The sequence below is a fragment of the Neopelma chrysocephalum genome, unplaced genomic scaffold, assembly GCF_003984885.1.
Source record: "Neopelma chrysocephalum unplaced genomic scaffold, ASM398488v2 Primary Assembly neopelma1_96517, whole genome shotgun sequence".
Classification (NCBI taxonomy): Eukaryota; Metazoa; Chordata; class Aves; order Passeriformes; family Pipridae; genus Neopelma; species Neopelma chrysocephalum.
Window position 1 is genome coordinate 303,477 of NW_020925163.1, and position 12,464 is coordinate 315,940.

General features: G+C 41.3%; 1 long non-coding RNA gene across 1 annotated transcript; it reads right to left on the minus strand.

The window, feature by feature from the left end:
• Positions 1-6,909: 6,909 nt before the first annotated feature.
• On the minus strand, positions 6,910-11,641 carry LOC113981381. Its single transcript, XR_003538395.1, has 3 exons — positions 11,540-11,641; positions 8,228-8,237; positions 6,910-6,920 (listed from the first exon to the last, which is right to left on the minus strand). It is a non-coding gene; the product is annotated as an uncharacterized LOC113981381 (long non-coding RNA).
• Positions 11,642-12,464: the final 823 nt, after the last annotated feature.

Below are 12,464 nucleotides of genomic sequence, written 5' to 3' on the forward strand. Positions count from 1 at the left end.
ATGACAGGAAATCAGTTAACATTGCCCATTTTTTCAACTATTTCAAAGTCATAATTGATGTTAGCTTCACTAGGACATTTAAAGGACCACACTTAGAAGGCCGGAATGCAGTAGGCTCTTGCTTCTCTTCCCTCACTACTGATGTCTGCTTTTCAGCCACTGCAGGAAGATATTTGGGAACTAGGTATTCTGCACTTGGACTCCTTATACCAGAGAAATTTCTACTTAGGACATGCTGGGCCCAGTTGCTTCAGGACTACAACAGGAAGGCAGAAGCATGTGGAAAGAAATCAGATAAGAATTAAACTACCATCCAAGTCCTTCAATTAATTATTAACTTCTTAAAAATCAGACAAAGCCAAAAACTGGCATGGTAATATTAACTGAAGATCCTGAAAACAATCACACATGGTGCACATTTTGGTAGAATTAACAGTAAAGACATCTATGGGGATATACCTCAATATCTAAACAAATTTCTTCCTTTGAATACATATCAGTGATGTGATCAAGTAGGATACTTGGCACAGCATCACTCACTGAACATTTAGATGGTCAAAACTGGTTTTATTCACAAAGTTTTTCATGCTTGACGACTGACTTTTTCTTCTAAAATTGCATAAAATATATTTAAAAGGATAACAACACATACTTCTATGAACAAGAATGAAAGAGGAAGCATATTAAAAAGCTTAACTCAAAACAGCAAATAGCTGAACTCAGGTGAAGTCACAAAACAAGCAACCCTCGTCACTGATTACAAGGCTAAAAAGCAGTCCAATCTTCAAGCCAAGAACTGATATCTGCAGAAGAGCCCACCCTTTAATCCTAAGGTTCATCTGCTGGGGCCAAGCAAGCTTGGACAACGGCAGTGAGGTCCTCAGGACGTAGGTTTGTTTAGAGTGACCTTCTCATAGATGGATGGCCTCACAGGGCTAACGAGCTACCATCTGCCCGGGGGACTTGGGAATCGAACCTGGGTCGCAGCAGTGAGAGTCCTGCATGCTAACCACTAGGCCACCAGGGGTCCCCAATACATATATATATATCCCGATCAGTAGCCCAAGGTCTATCAACTAAAAGAATTAACAAAGAATATTCTTACTACTCTCCTTGGGACAATGGAGAGTCACGCTGGGGTGACTGCCGGCAGCCTCTGCCTCCCAAGGTCGACAAGGCCTTACCAGGCCTCACTCTCCAAGCCGACAGACTCAACAACAGGGAGATCTGCACCTCCAAAGCCGCCAGAAGGAAAGAGAGTGAAGGTCTTTCCTCCCTTCTTCTTATACCCCAGTTTACGTAAAAATCGTAGGGAATACCGGGTAAATCTGGGCACTTCCTTGGTTACAAGCTGGTCACCAAGGAAGGCCTAGACCAAACTACCACAGATACCCATGGTGATTAGTTGTTAAGGTCACATGGTGTGACGTGTCACTATTCGAACCCATATATAAACTGTTGTCTCATTTGAATAAAGAGAATTTGACAGTGAACCCCCAACTAGCCGGGTCTGTATGGTTTATTTACTTATATTAATAAACTATACCCTCCTAGATCTGTTTTTAAACAGAGGGACTCATGGGCGAAATGGTGATTTGTGGCTGTCTTGGTCACAAAGTAGTTGTTTCAAATCGTTGATGATGATAGAAGAAAAACTGCCAGCAAAACTTTGACTCTGGATATGGGGAGAGCAGACTTCAGGCAGCTGAGGGAGCCAGTTAATAAGGTCCCCTGGGAATCTGCTTTTCAAGGTATTGGTATCCATCAGTGATGGTCACTTTTTAAGAGCCATCTCTTAAGAGTTCAGGAACAGGCAATTCCAAAGCATGGTGTGAGAAACAGGAAAAGCCTTGATGCTGTGTAAGCACTGCTCAGCAATAACTAAAACATCCCTGTATTATCAACACTGTTTCCAGCACAAGTCCAAAATACAGCCCCATAACCAACTATTTGTGAAGAAAATTAACTCTATTCCAGCCCAAATCAGCACAAACCTTTACCTTTGAAGGTAATTATACATCAGTGTGAAGCTGAGCGCATTTTTTGTACTTTTAACTGTTAAGAGATATAAATTATTTGAAAACATGTCTTGTGGCCAAGGTACATATTGTAATACACATTTACCTTTCCCTCTTATTAGCTGGTTGCATGTGCCATTTGGGAATGTGTGCGGGAAACTTTTGAATAAGCATTCATTTTTCTGAATCTCTAAACTGGTCTTTGCAGTCTCAGTAACTATTCTTACTTTAATACAGTTTATCATAAGAAAAACAGCTTTTCGTCTTGCATGCAGCAAGCTCCAACAGAAACTTCGTGACATACAGAACAAGTGGTGCATCAATCTAGCTGAAAAAACTCAATTATGTGCAGATACGGGTGATCACAGGGGATTCTATGAGGCCCTGAAAACAGCATATGGGCCTACATACCAAGTCCAAAGTCCTCTACTCAGGGTCAAACGCTTCTAACAGATAAAACCTCCATTCTGAATCGATGGTCTGAACACTTTCAGACTCTTTTCAGTACTAGCCGTGTAGTCCAAGACTTAGCTATTCAGTCCATCACACAACAACCGGTAAAGTATGAATTGGATACTGCCCCCACTTTAGGAGAAACCCTCAAGGCCATACAGCAGGTGAAAATTGGCAAGGCAGCTGGGGTTGATGGAATTCCACCTGAAGTCTGGAAACATGGGGGCCATGCACTCCATGCTAAATTTCACGAGTCTGTGGTGCGCTGTTGGGAACTAGGCGACCTACCATCAGACCTTCGTGATGCAGTCATCATCACTTTGTATAAGAAGAAAGCAAAAAAATCAGACTGTTCAAATTACCGAGGTATTACTCTGCTCTCCATTGCTGGCAAAATCCTGGCAAGAATACTCTTGAACAGACTAATACCCACCATAGCAGAAGGAATTCTACCTGAAAGTCAATGTGGTTTCAGAGTCAAGAGGAGTACCACAGACATGGTGTTTGTTCTCAGACAACTGCAAGAGAAGTGTAGGGAACAGAACCAAGGTCTCTATGTAGCCTTTGTTGACCTCACCAAGGCTTTTGATACTGTGAGCAGAAAAGGTCTATGGCAGATTTTGGAACATTTAGGATGTCCCCCCAAGTTCCTTAAAATGGTCATCTCACTCCATGAGGATCAACACGACCAAGTCAGATATGGCGATGCACTTTCTGAGCCCTTTCTAATAACCAGTGGTGTGAAACAAGGCTGCGTTCTTGCACCAACCCTATTCAACCTAAGGCAACTGAAGGCCCATACTAAGACCTTAAACCATCTTGTCCGGGGGCTGCTTTATGCTGATGACGCCACCCTTGTCGCCCACACAGAAGTAGCTCTGCAGCATTTAACATCCTGCTTTGCAGACACTGCTGAGTTCTTTGGGCTGGAAGTCAGCTTAAAGAAGACAGAAGTTCTCTATCAACCGGCACCTCAGGAAGTCTTCCATCATCCCCATATCACCATTGGTGAATCAGACCTCAAATCAGTCCAGCAGTTTAATTACCTAGGTAGCATCATCTCCTTGGATGGTAAGATTGACGGAGAGATAGACAACCGGTTAGCAAAGGCATATAGTGCCTTCGGAAAGCTTCATAAAAGAGTTTGGCAAAATAAACACTTGAAGAAAAGTACAAAGATCAGTGTTTACAGAACCATAGTGCTGTCTACTCTCTTATATGGATCTGAATCATGGGTCATCTACCGCCACCACCTGTGACTCCTAGAACGCTTCCATCAATGCTGCCTCCGTACAATCCTAAACAACCACCGGTCAGATTATGTGACTAATACATCTGTTCTAGAACAAGCAGCAATCACAAATATTGAGGCCATATTGCTGAGAACACAGCTGCGTTGGGCAGGACACGTCTCAAGGATGAAGGACCATCGCCTCCCTAAGATCGTGCTCTATGGTGAACTTGCCGCCGGCTGCCGCAAGAGAGGAGCCCCGAAGAGAAGATACAAGGACTCCCTGAAACAACATCTCAGTCTTGGACAGATTGATCAACATAACTGGTCTACTCTGGCCTCCAATCGGGAGGTCTGGAGACACACTATCTCTAACGCTGCTGATGCTTTTGAGAAAGCACGCAGGATCACTCTTGAGGAGAAAAGACAGCGCAGAAAGAATCGTGTCTTGCAGAATATACCATCCAAGGAGTCTTTCTGCTGTGCCTTTTGCAACCGGACATGCCTTTCTCGTATTGGTCTTTTTAGCCACCAGCGCGCTTGTAACAAATGTGGGTAGAGCCCTTCCCAAATCTTCGTTCGTGAAGCCTAACCATGACAGTTTAACTATCTGAAACCCATATTTGGATTCAGCTTTAAAAGAGCCCACATTTTGTGTATCTATGCTGTTACTTTTTGTGCCCAGGGTGTGCAGGTGAAATATGTCCTCCTTGCAAGGGTGCTTTTTTGTTTGGTTTGAGTTGGGTATTTGTTTCCTCCAATTGCTGAATTTAGTTACAATCTGTTGTCTCTGAGACATTAGATATATGAACTGTTTTGAAATTACAATGGTCTGTTTTCTTCCTCCCTCCCTCCTGTACTTCCTAGGTTTCCTCAAGCTTTATGATTACAAAGCATAAGCTGAAGGATCACACTAACCGTGTAGTTATTTTTCATTCAGTGCTCACAACATTAAACCTCATACTTGTAAGATAATGTTTTCACATTCATATTTCTCACCTTCAACCACCTTCAACCAAATCATTAAAGGGCAGCTCGATACAGTAATATCCATGGATTTATTTCCAGAAATTGTCAATAGAACTTCCACTTAAAATTTTAAAACAAATTCCTAGTAAGTACTGCCGAAGTCAGATAGTCACTACATCTGCCTTCAATTTCTTCTTCTGTCCTTGCCCTGTTTTCATCTTTTTTGTGGTAAAGGTAATCCTTTCATGTGTCTTGTGTATCTTTTATTAGAACCTTTCTGTTGTTATGGGGAGGTAATGACTAAGAAGTTCACTGGTAGTCTGAAGAAATCTTTGTTTAAATATCTAATTTCCTTGAATAATTTAACAGAAGTTGAGGACAATGAAATTTCTGTAAAGTATCTACAATAAGGCATTAGTAACAAGGTTTTAATCATTACTCTTCTGTATAGGCATGTGAAGATTTACACTACAACTTTCTACAAAGTAGTCCACAGCTTTAACTATGCAACATCTATCCTCAGTCTTGCATTGTCAGTAAGTACATTAGAAATCTTTCTAGGTGTCCTGGTTAGAACGGCTGGGACCAATTCATCCCTGGATGGGTGTAACCCAAAACTGTGTATTCTATAGCCTCCATGCCATTTCCCAAAAACTGCTGTCAGTAGAGGCCTGCAAGGTGGGAAGATGTTCCTGTACCCTTTTATGGAATTCCCTGCTCTGATATCCTTATATGGAATTCCCCGCTCTGATAAGAGGGACTGAGCATCCACATGCCCTTTTATGGAATTCCCTACTCTGAGGGAGGGACTGAGCACTCCTGCCTGAACTGGAGAGTATATAACTGGGAGTTTCAGAGCCTTGGGGCTCTCTCTCGTGGGACCCAGAGGAAGACAGCAGACCACCGCTGCTCCCAACCAGGCTGAGACCACCACCCTCGACTGGACTGCAATCACCACTTCTGACCAGACTGCAGCAGCTCTCCCACCAGCAGGTTTATTCCCTCTCCCTTTGCTTTGGACTCGGGGGGTGGGCCAAGGTACACCACTTTTGTTCATACCCCAGGGTGCTGGGTTTGTACATTTGGGTTTTGTGGATTAAAACCAATTGTCTGTCTGTATAATTGTACTTATTGCATTATTTTAATAAATTGTTATTCTGACTTATAAATCTCTCTTTTGAATTGAGTTCATTTTGCCTTGCTAGTTAACTTTTAAACCAGTACACTAGGTAAGGTAATTACTGATACATTTTAAGTAACTAAAGTAATTAAGTTTTGCTTTCATTGCTATTAGGTGTTTCAGAAGAGTGTTGTACAAAATAGGATCACCGAATATATTCCTTCGGAGTAAAAGTTGCATTAAGATATTTTAAACATAATACATTCAGATACCAGATGTTACCTGATTAGATCTGTACAAAACTGTGTGTTTATCATGGAAAGTATGGAATTTAGAAGGGAAGTCTGTGATGGGTTGACCTTGACTGGATGCTAGGTGCCCACTAGGCTGCTCTATCATTCCCCCTCCCTCAACTGGACAGGGAAGAGAAAATATAAGAAAAGGCCCATGGGTCAAGATAAGGGCAGGGAGAGATCACTCACCGATTACTGTCATGGGCAAAACAGACTCAACTTGGAAAAGTTAATTGAATTAAATGCCAATCAAAATCAAAATTAGGAGAACAAGAAATGAAAAAATCATCTTAAAACATCTTTTTCCCACCCTTCTCTACTTTCCAGGCTCAACTTTAATCCAGAGTCTTCTACTTCCTCCCCCTGAGTGGGGCAATGTTGGGAGAACAAAGATTGTGTGTGAACAATTTCCCCTGCATTTCTGTGGGCCTTGCCTTGGCATAGCTGGGCACAGACAGTAAAAAGAACTGCATAACTAACATGGCTTCAGCCCCTGAAGTTAGAACAAAGGAGGATCAGTGCCAAGGTTAAGGTGGAGTCTCAAGAGGGTAAACGTGTGCCTTCAGTTCATATGGACGCTCCAATTAGCACTGGACAACAGAGTATGTTTCTCTTATGCATCCAATACTGTAGAAGAGGTGATCATGCGTCGGGATGAAGTAGCAGTATATAAAGAGTATCCTTCCTGTAATAAACGGACATTTTGCCAACCATATTGGCCTGTGAGCAATCTGTCTCAATCCCCTCCACCAATAGGGCAAGGGGACAGAGACTGGAGGATGCAGTCAGTTCAGAACATGTTGTCTTTTCTGTTCCTTCCTCCTCACGCTCTTCCCCTGCTTCAGCATGGGATCCCATCCATGGGAGACAGTCCTCCATGAATTTCTCCACCACTGGTCTTTCCCATGGGCTTCAGTTCTTCACAAACTCCTCCAGGGTGGGTCCCTTTCAGCAGGGTGCAGTCCTTCAGGAACAGACTGTTCCAGTGTGGGTCCCCCATGGAGCCACAGGTCCTGCCAGAAAACCTGTCCTGTTATGGATTCCTCTCCACAGGGTCACAGCTTCCTTCAGGGCACATCCACCTGCTGTGGTGTGGGGTCCTCCTTGTCTTATTGTCTTGGAAACAGAAAACCAGGACACTTGTTTCTCTGAAAAATTTGAATTCCAATGGATAAGTGACCTGCTGGCAAAAAATTTGGATGCCACCACCACTTTTTAAAAAAATACTTTCATGTTATAGTCACCCAATTATTGTAGCCTTTTGTTATAGGAATTATGCAGCTGCCACCTAGACCATGGTAGGAATCATGTAGATGATACCCCAACAGTGCTTATCCCTAGATTCCACTTTAATAAAAGAATCTAACAGGATTCCTTCTTCTACCATATTTAATATGCAATAGTAGTCACAGCTCACACTGGGTGCCTCCTAAGAGGTACCCTGCCTGTCAATTGTTACAGTATTTTACAGTCTCTATAGGTCACCTGATTTCCTGATGGCACTTCTGCTCATTCAATCCTGTTTGTGGAGTCTGGGGTCTACAGATTCACTCTCGTGGCCTCCAGGCACCCTTTTTGTCTGTATGTCTAGGATATGAGCCAAGATCAAACCTCTTGGAAACCCATAGAATTATTGTCTTGCTGTATCTTATGTAGTGATCTTATTTATTCCCAAACATCATTCATATCTGTTGAAATTCATCATGACTTATCTGCATAAACACAACAACTAGTATTTATGATGGCACATATTCCTCCCTGGAAAGCTAGTAAAACATCCAAAGCCATATGTCTCTGAAGAGCTACACCAGATAACTGTGTTATTTCTTCCTGGACTGCAGTGACTGCATCAACTGTATTATTTGTCATCCCCTCTATCGTAGCTGAAATATTAGCTATCACCTCTAATTCACTTACTCCTAGCCATGGTATAAACCATTGTGAAAAAGAATGAAATGCAGTTTTGGTCAGTTAATTTAAGGTTTATCTACATTTCTTGCCACAGAACAAAAAGTTCTGAGTCACGAACCAGGGGGATGACTAGAGAAAAATTGTATGGTCAGTACTCCTGATCCTAACATGCATTTTCCCCACCATACAGAAGATAAAACTTTCCAGGTTTTATGCGTAGAAATCCAATAACATCTGGTACCCTCTGGGACTGGCCAGTGTCCTAACATTGTATACCTTGTATACCCACCTTTCTGGATGTGAGTAGTGTTTATCTCAATTGTATCATTACAGATTGTAACACTACCTACTCCTATAGTGAACTTCCGAGTCTATTTAGCTTCTACACAAATACTAGAATTTCACAAGACCACCTCTAGTTCCTATGCCAGAGTAGTAACATTATGTCCAAATGTTGTATTGGCCCATGGCGATGAGGACATACTTTCCTGGAAGTCTGTTACCACTGTTTTGCTTACTTAGAATGGGATTCCAAGCATTGGTTAACCCTTATGGGTGGATCGTGGCAAGCCTGCACATACCCAATAAAGTTCTGAAATATTCATTATTTTGATCACTGAGTTATATCAAAGAAAATATTATCATTTCCATTTTTGGCAGTCCATCTAATAGGTGATCTTCAGATCACCATCTGACATGAGCATGATGGATCCAGGATTCTTTCCCTGCAACTTTTACAGTGAAATAAGAGTTTAATACCACAACATAGAGCCCTTCCCACCTAGGTTCTGATGCCTGCTCTGCTGGTGCTACGAAAAAATTCAGGAGCCATTAGCTGGGGTGAGATAAGAAAGGGTTTAATTATGCCAAGGCAAAAAGATGTTACACGGCGCGCGCCGGGCTGTGCCCGGGATGTTACATTTATAGCAATATCTGGCCAATCCCAAGTGTGTCCATCCTCTAACTTTTGGCCTGGTCCACCCCCTGGCCCGCCTCCTGGAATTGGGTCGGGGGGCTTTTTGGGACCCCCTCTTCATCATTCTTCATCATCTTCGGGGTACGGAGAGCAGAGTGACCTAGTTCCTTGACTCTGTCCTGCGGTTTAGGCCAAGATACAAGCGTTCTCCAAACAAGACAGGCTTGCCTTGACTAAGAGACTAAACATTTTCTACTGGATATAGGGTGAGAGGATTAAGGAATGTATAAACTAAGGGGTGCTACAGGGAGGAGGGAGAAAGGGGTTTGTTTCTAAAATCTACTTCTATTACCTATAAAACTTGTAAGGCTTACAAAATTAGAAAAATAAAAAACATTAGGGGCTTAAGGCATCAGTTCAAACCGTGACTTTTCTGAAGAATATTTTCACCAACACTTTTTCTCCCAGTAAAAAGTCATGTACCCATATTTCTGGAGAGACAGGTTGACACCATTGAGCCTGATTCCATTTTTCCCTAAATTGTCTTTGTATTTGTAAAATATACTCTCTCACTTGCTCATCTCCACTCAAGAGGTTGGTCTTGGCTGGGATATAAGTTCCTGCTATAGCTAAGTGTCTCCCAAAAAGTACTTCAGCTGGTGATAACCCTGTTGCTTGTCTAGGGGTATTCCGAAAATATAGGACAATATTCAATGCATCTGGCTATTTTAACCCTGTAGAAGTACAAACCTTTGCTAGTTTTTCCTTAATAGTCCGATTCATCCTTTCCACTTGCCCTGATGCTTGAGGATGCTATGGGGTATGTAATTGCTTCCTTATTCCTAAATTCTTATAAATCCGGTCAATTATTCCTACCATAAAATGTGTCCATCACTATCGGCGGAGGGGCATGGACAAAGTGCTCTCAGGCCATTATGGTCGGCAAAATGTCAGCTTTATTAGAAGAAAGACAGCTTATATACTGTTTATCACACAGACATGTGATTCTTTCCCAGGCTACATTGGATACACAAGGAAAACATACTGCGTTGTGCAGTACTAATTGGTCCACAGCAGGTGTCCATAAAACTTGTTTACCTGCCAAGAGGACTCCTCCTTCACCTTGGCACAAGGCCTGCAGCCATATTAGTGGCATAGTATTTTTTTACTATCTGCACCCAGCTGTGCCAAGGCAAAGGTCGCAGAAATGCAATACAAATTGTTCACACAATTTCTGTATCCTGACAAATCCCCCGTTCAAATTTGAACAATTTAAATTGCATTTCGGTAACATTCCTTATTGTATCCATAACATTTCAATAAACACAAACATGCAATAATACTATTATCATTAATAAATTCAATAACCTATTGACGCTAAGACGTGCTCTCAAAGTGTGCTTAAAAGGGTTTCTTTAAATGTAGGGTTTATTCTTAAAAACTTCCACTCCGTCCAGAACATCCCTGGAGATGGAACTCCATTCAACCTTGGGCCATATGTCTTCTGTTATTCTTTTTCACACCTTGGCCCTTAAATAACACAATGGCATAATCATATATTAACACTGGATCTTCAGTTTCTGTTGCACCCTTTGCATACCATTCTATTGCAGCTTCAGGATTTTTTGCCACTTTATGTAAAGGTGTCTGTGTATTTGTTTATCCAAAAGTGTTTGTGTATTTGTAATTGAATATTCACACACATACATGCATACATTTTCATTCATTCACTTTCACACGGTGGCCACCATCACCCAAACACGGCTCACACAAACATACTTTTGAATTCCATTTCACTGTGTTTCATGAATTACGAAACCATACTAATTCTCTAGTACCTTATGGTGTTAAAGCTTCTCCACCAAACAGGTATTGTTTCCTCCACCAGTACCCAGTGAATAATCTAAGATCTTTACCTTCTATAATTACATGCTTAAACATACTAAAAAATTGTGCTCCAACAAAACTGTGTTCTAACAATATTGAGGAAACTGTTAGCCACAACAGCTCCTGGTGTTACCATTGTTACCTGCAGAAAACAGCATCAACCTTGTTTCAAAAAATACCAGTTTCTGTCCAAGGCTTCATTCATCGTGGAGGCAACTACGAACACCTGTGTACAAAACAAAAACTTAACATATGAAACAACTTTTGCAAGTTAACTGAGGGGCCCGACACCGGTACTTTCCCTGTTTCTGCTTTGCGAAAGTGTTTTATAAATTCTGAAATCACTGATCTCTATACCAAATACATAGCAGTGTCTGGTAAGTTGACAGTATCATGCAAACTATACAAGCAATCCACCCTTTTAAAGTTTTTCCAGTTAGGACATGATATAGAATTTTACCTCAAAAATTGCTATCTTACAATCACATATAATCCCGGGTAGACTCATAAGCCAAAAGGGTTTTGTCATATGCCGAGTCCAAATAATTCCCGCTACCTGCTGCAACACTACTGGAAGGAAACACATACAAATATGAGCACTGCAAAGTAACCAACGTCTGATGTAGAATTCCCAAACCACACCATTCTGCCTGATCTTCACGAACATCCGTTGTCTTCTTTCCCCCTTAGTGATACGTCTGCCCCATCCCAGGAGGCAAAACCAAGCACAATTGCAGACACTCTGCACATGGCATCACATATGTCCTTCACTTATTGAAGCCAGGGCTTAGCTCTAGCCTTTACCTTTAACACTGCTGCAAGAACAGCTTGGCAGCACACAGTTCAGGAGAGTTTGTCTTCAAATTGAGGCTAAATTAGAATGAGTGAAAATACCGTGTTGGTGACAGAGACTTTTTTAACTCTGGAATAGTAGATTCAGAGATCTATTAGGGCAAGAGGCCTGCTATACAAGAAAGAAAAAACCAATGCAGTTTGTTCTTTAAGATGCATGGCCTGCATTGAATGGGTAATGCATGGCCATAGTTAGTGTTCTGATTAATACAAAGATGACAAAAGCAAGTAGAACAGTTTCTCTAATTTACTGTATTTTGCATCATCTTCTCAGTCTCGGGCTAAGCTCACCAGAGCCACAGATCAGCTCCTCTTATACATGACAATTACTAATGATAGATTGAGAATGAATATTTTTGATTTGTGATATAACCAAACGAACAAGGATCACCTGAAGGCTTATTAGAGGTATTGTAAGTCATACTAACTATGACATCAGGTGCATCTCAGGTCTTTTCAATACAGACCATACATTTCTTACACTCTAAATCAAATTAAAGATTTTGTTTTGTTTTCTCTCTTTTTCCAAAATTATAATTAATATTATCTCAGCAGGAAACTAAATATATAACCACGAAATCAAAAATATAACTGCAAAGGTCTTTCCTTTCAGAACACTGAAGAAACGTTGCCCACTATTCCAAGAAGGAAGGAAAAAGCCAATTATTTAAAAGTTAATTTACTTGCCTTTCAATATATTTAACACGTTTAAGGTTACAACAGTGAAAAAATACTGTTTGATTATTCCTTTTTATACTCAGCTTTAAGCTACATGTGCAGATCAGAAGGATGGAGAAGGTCAAATTCCAGCTTG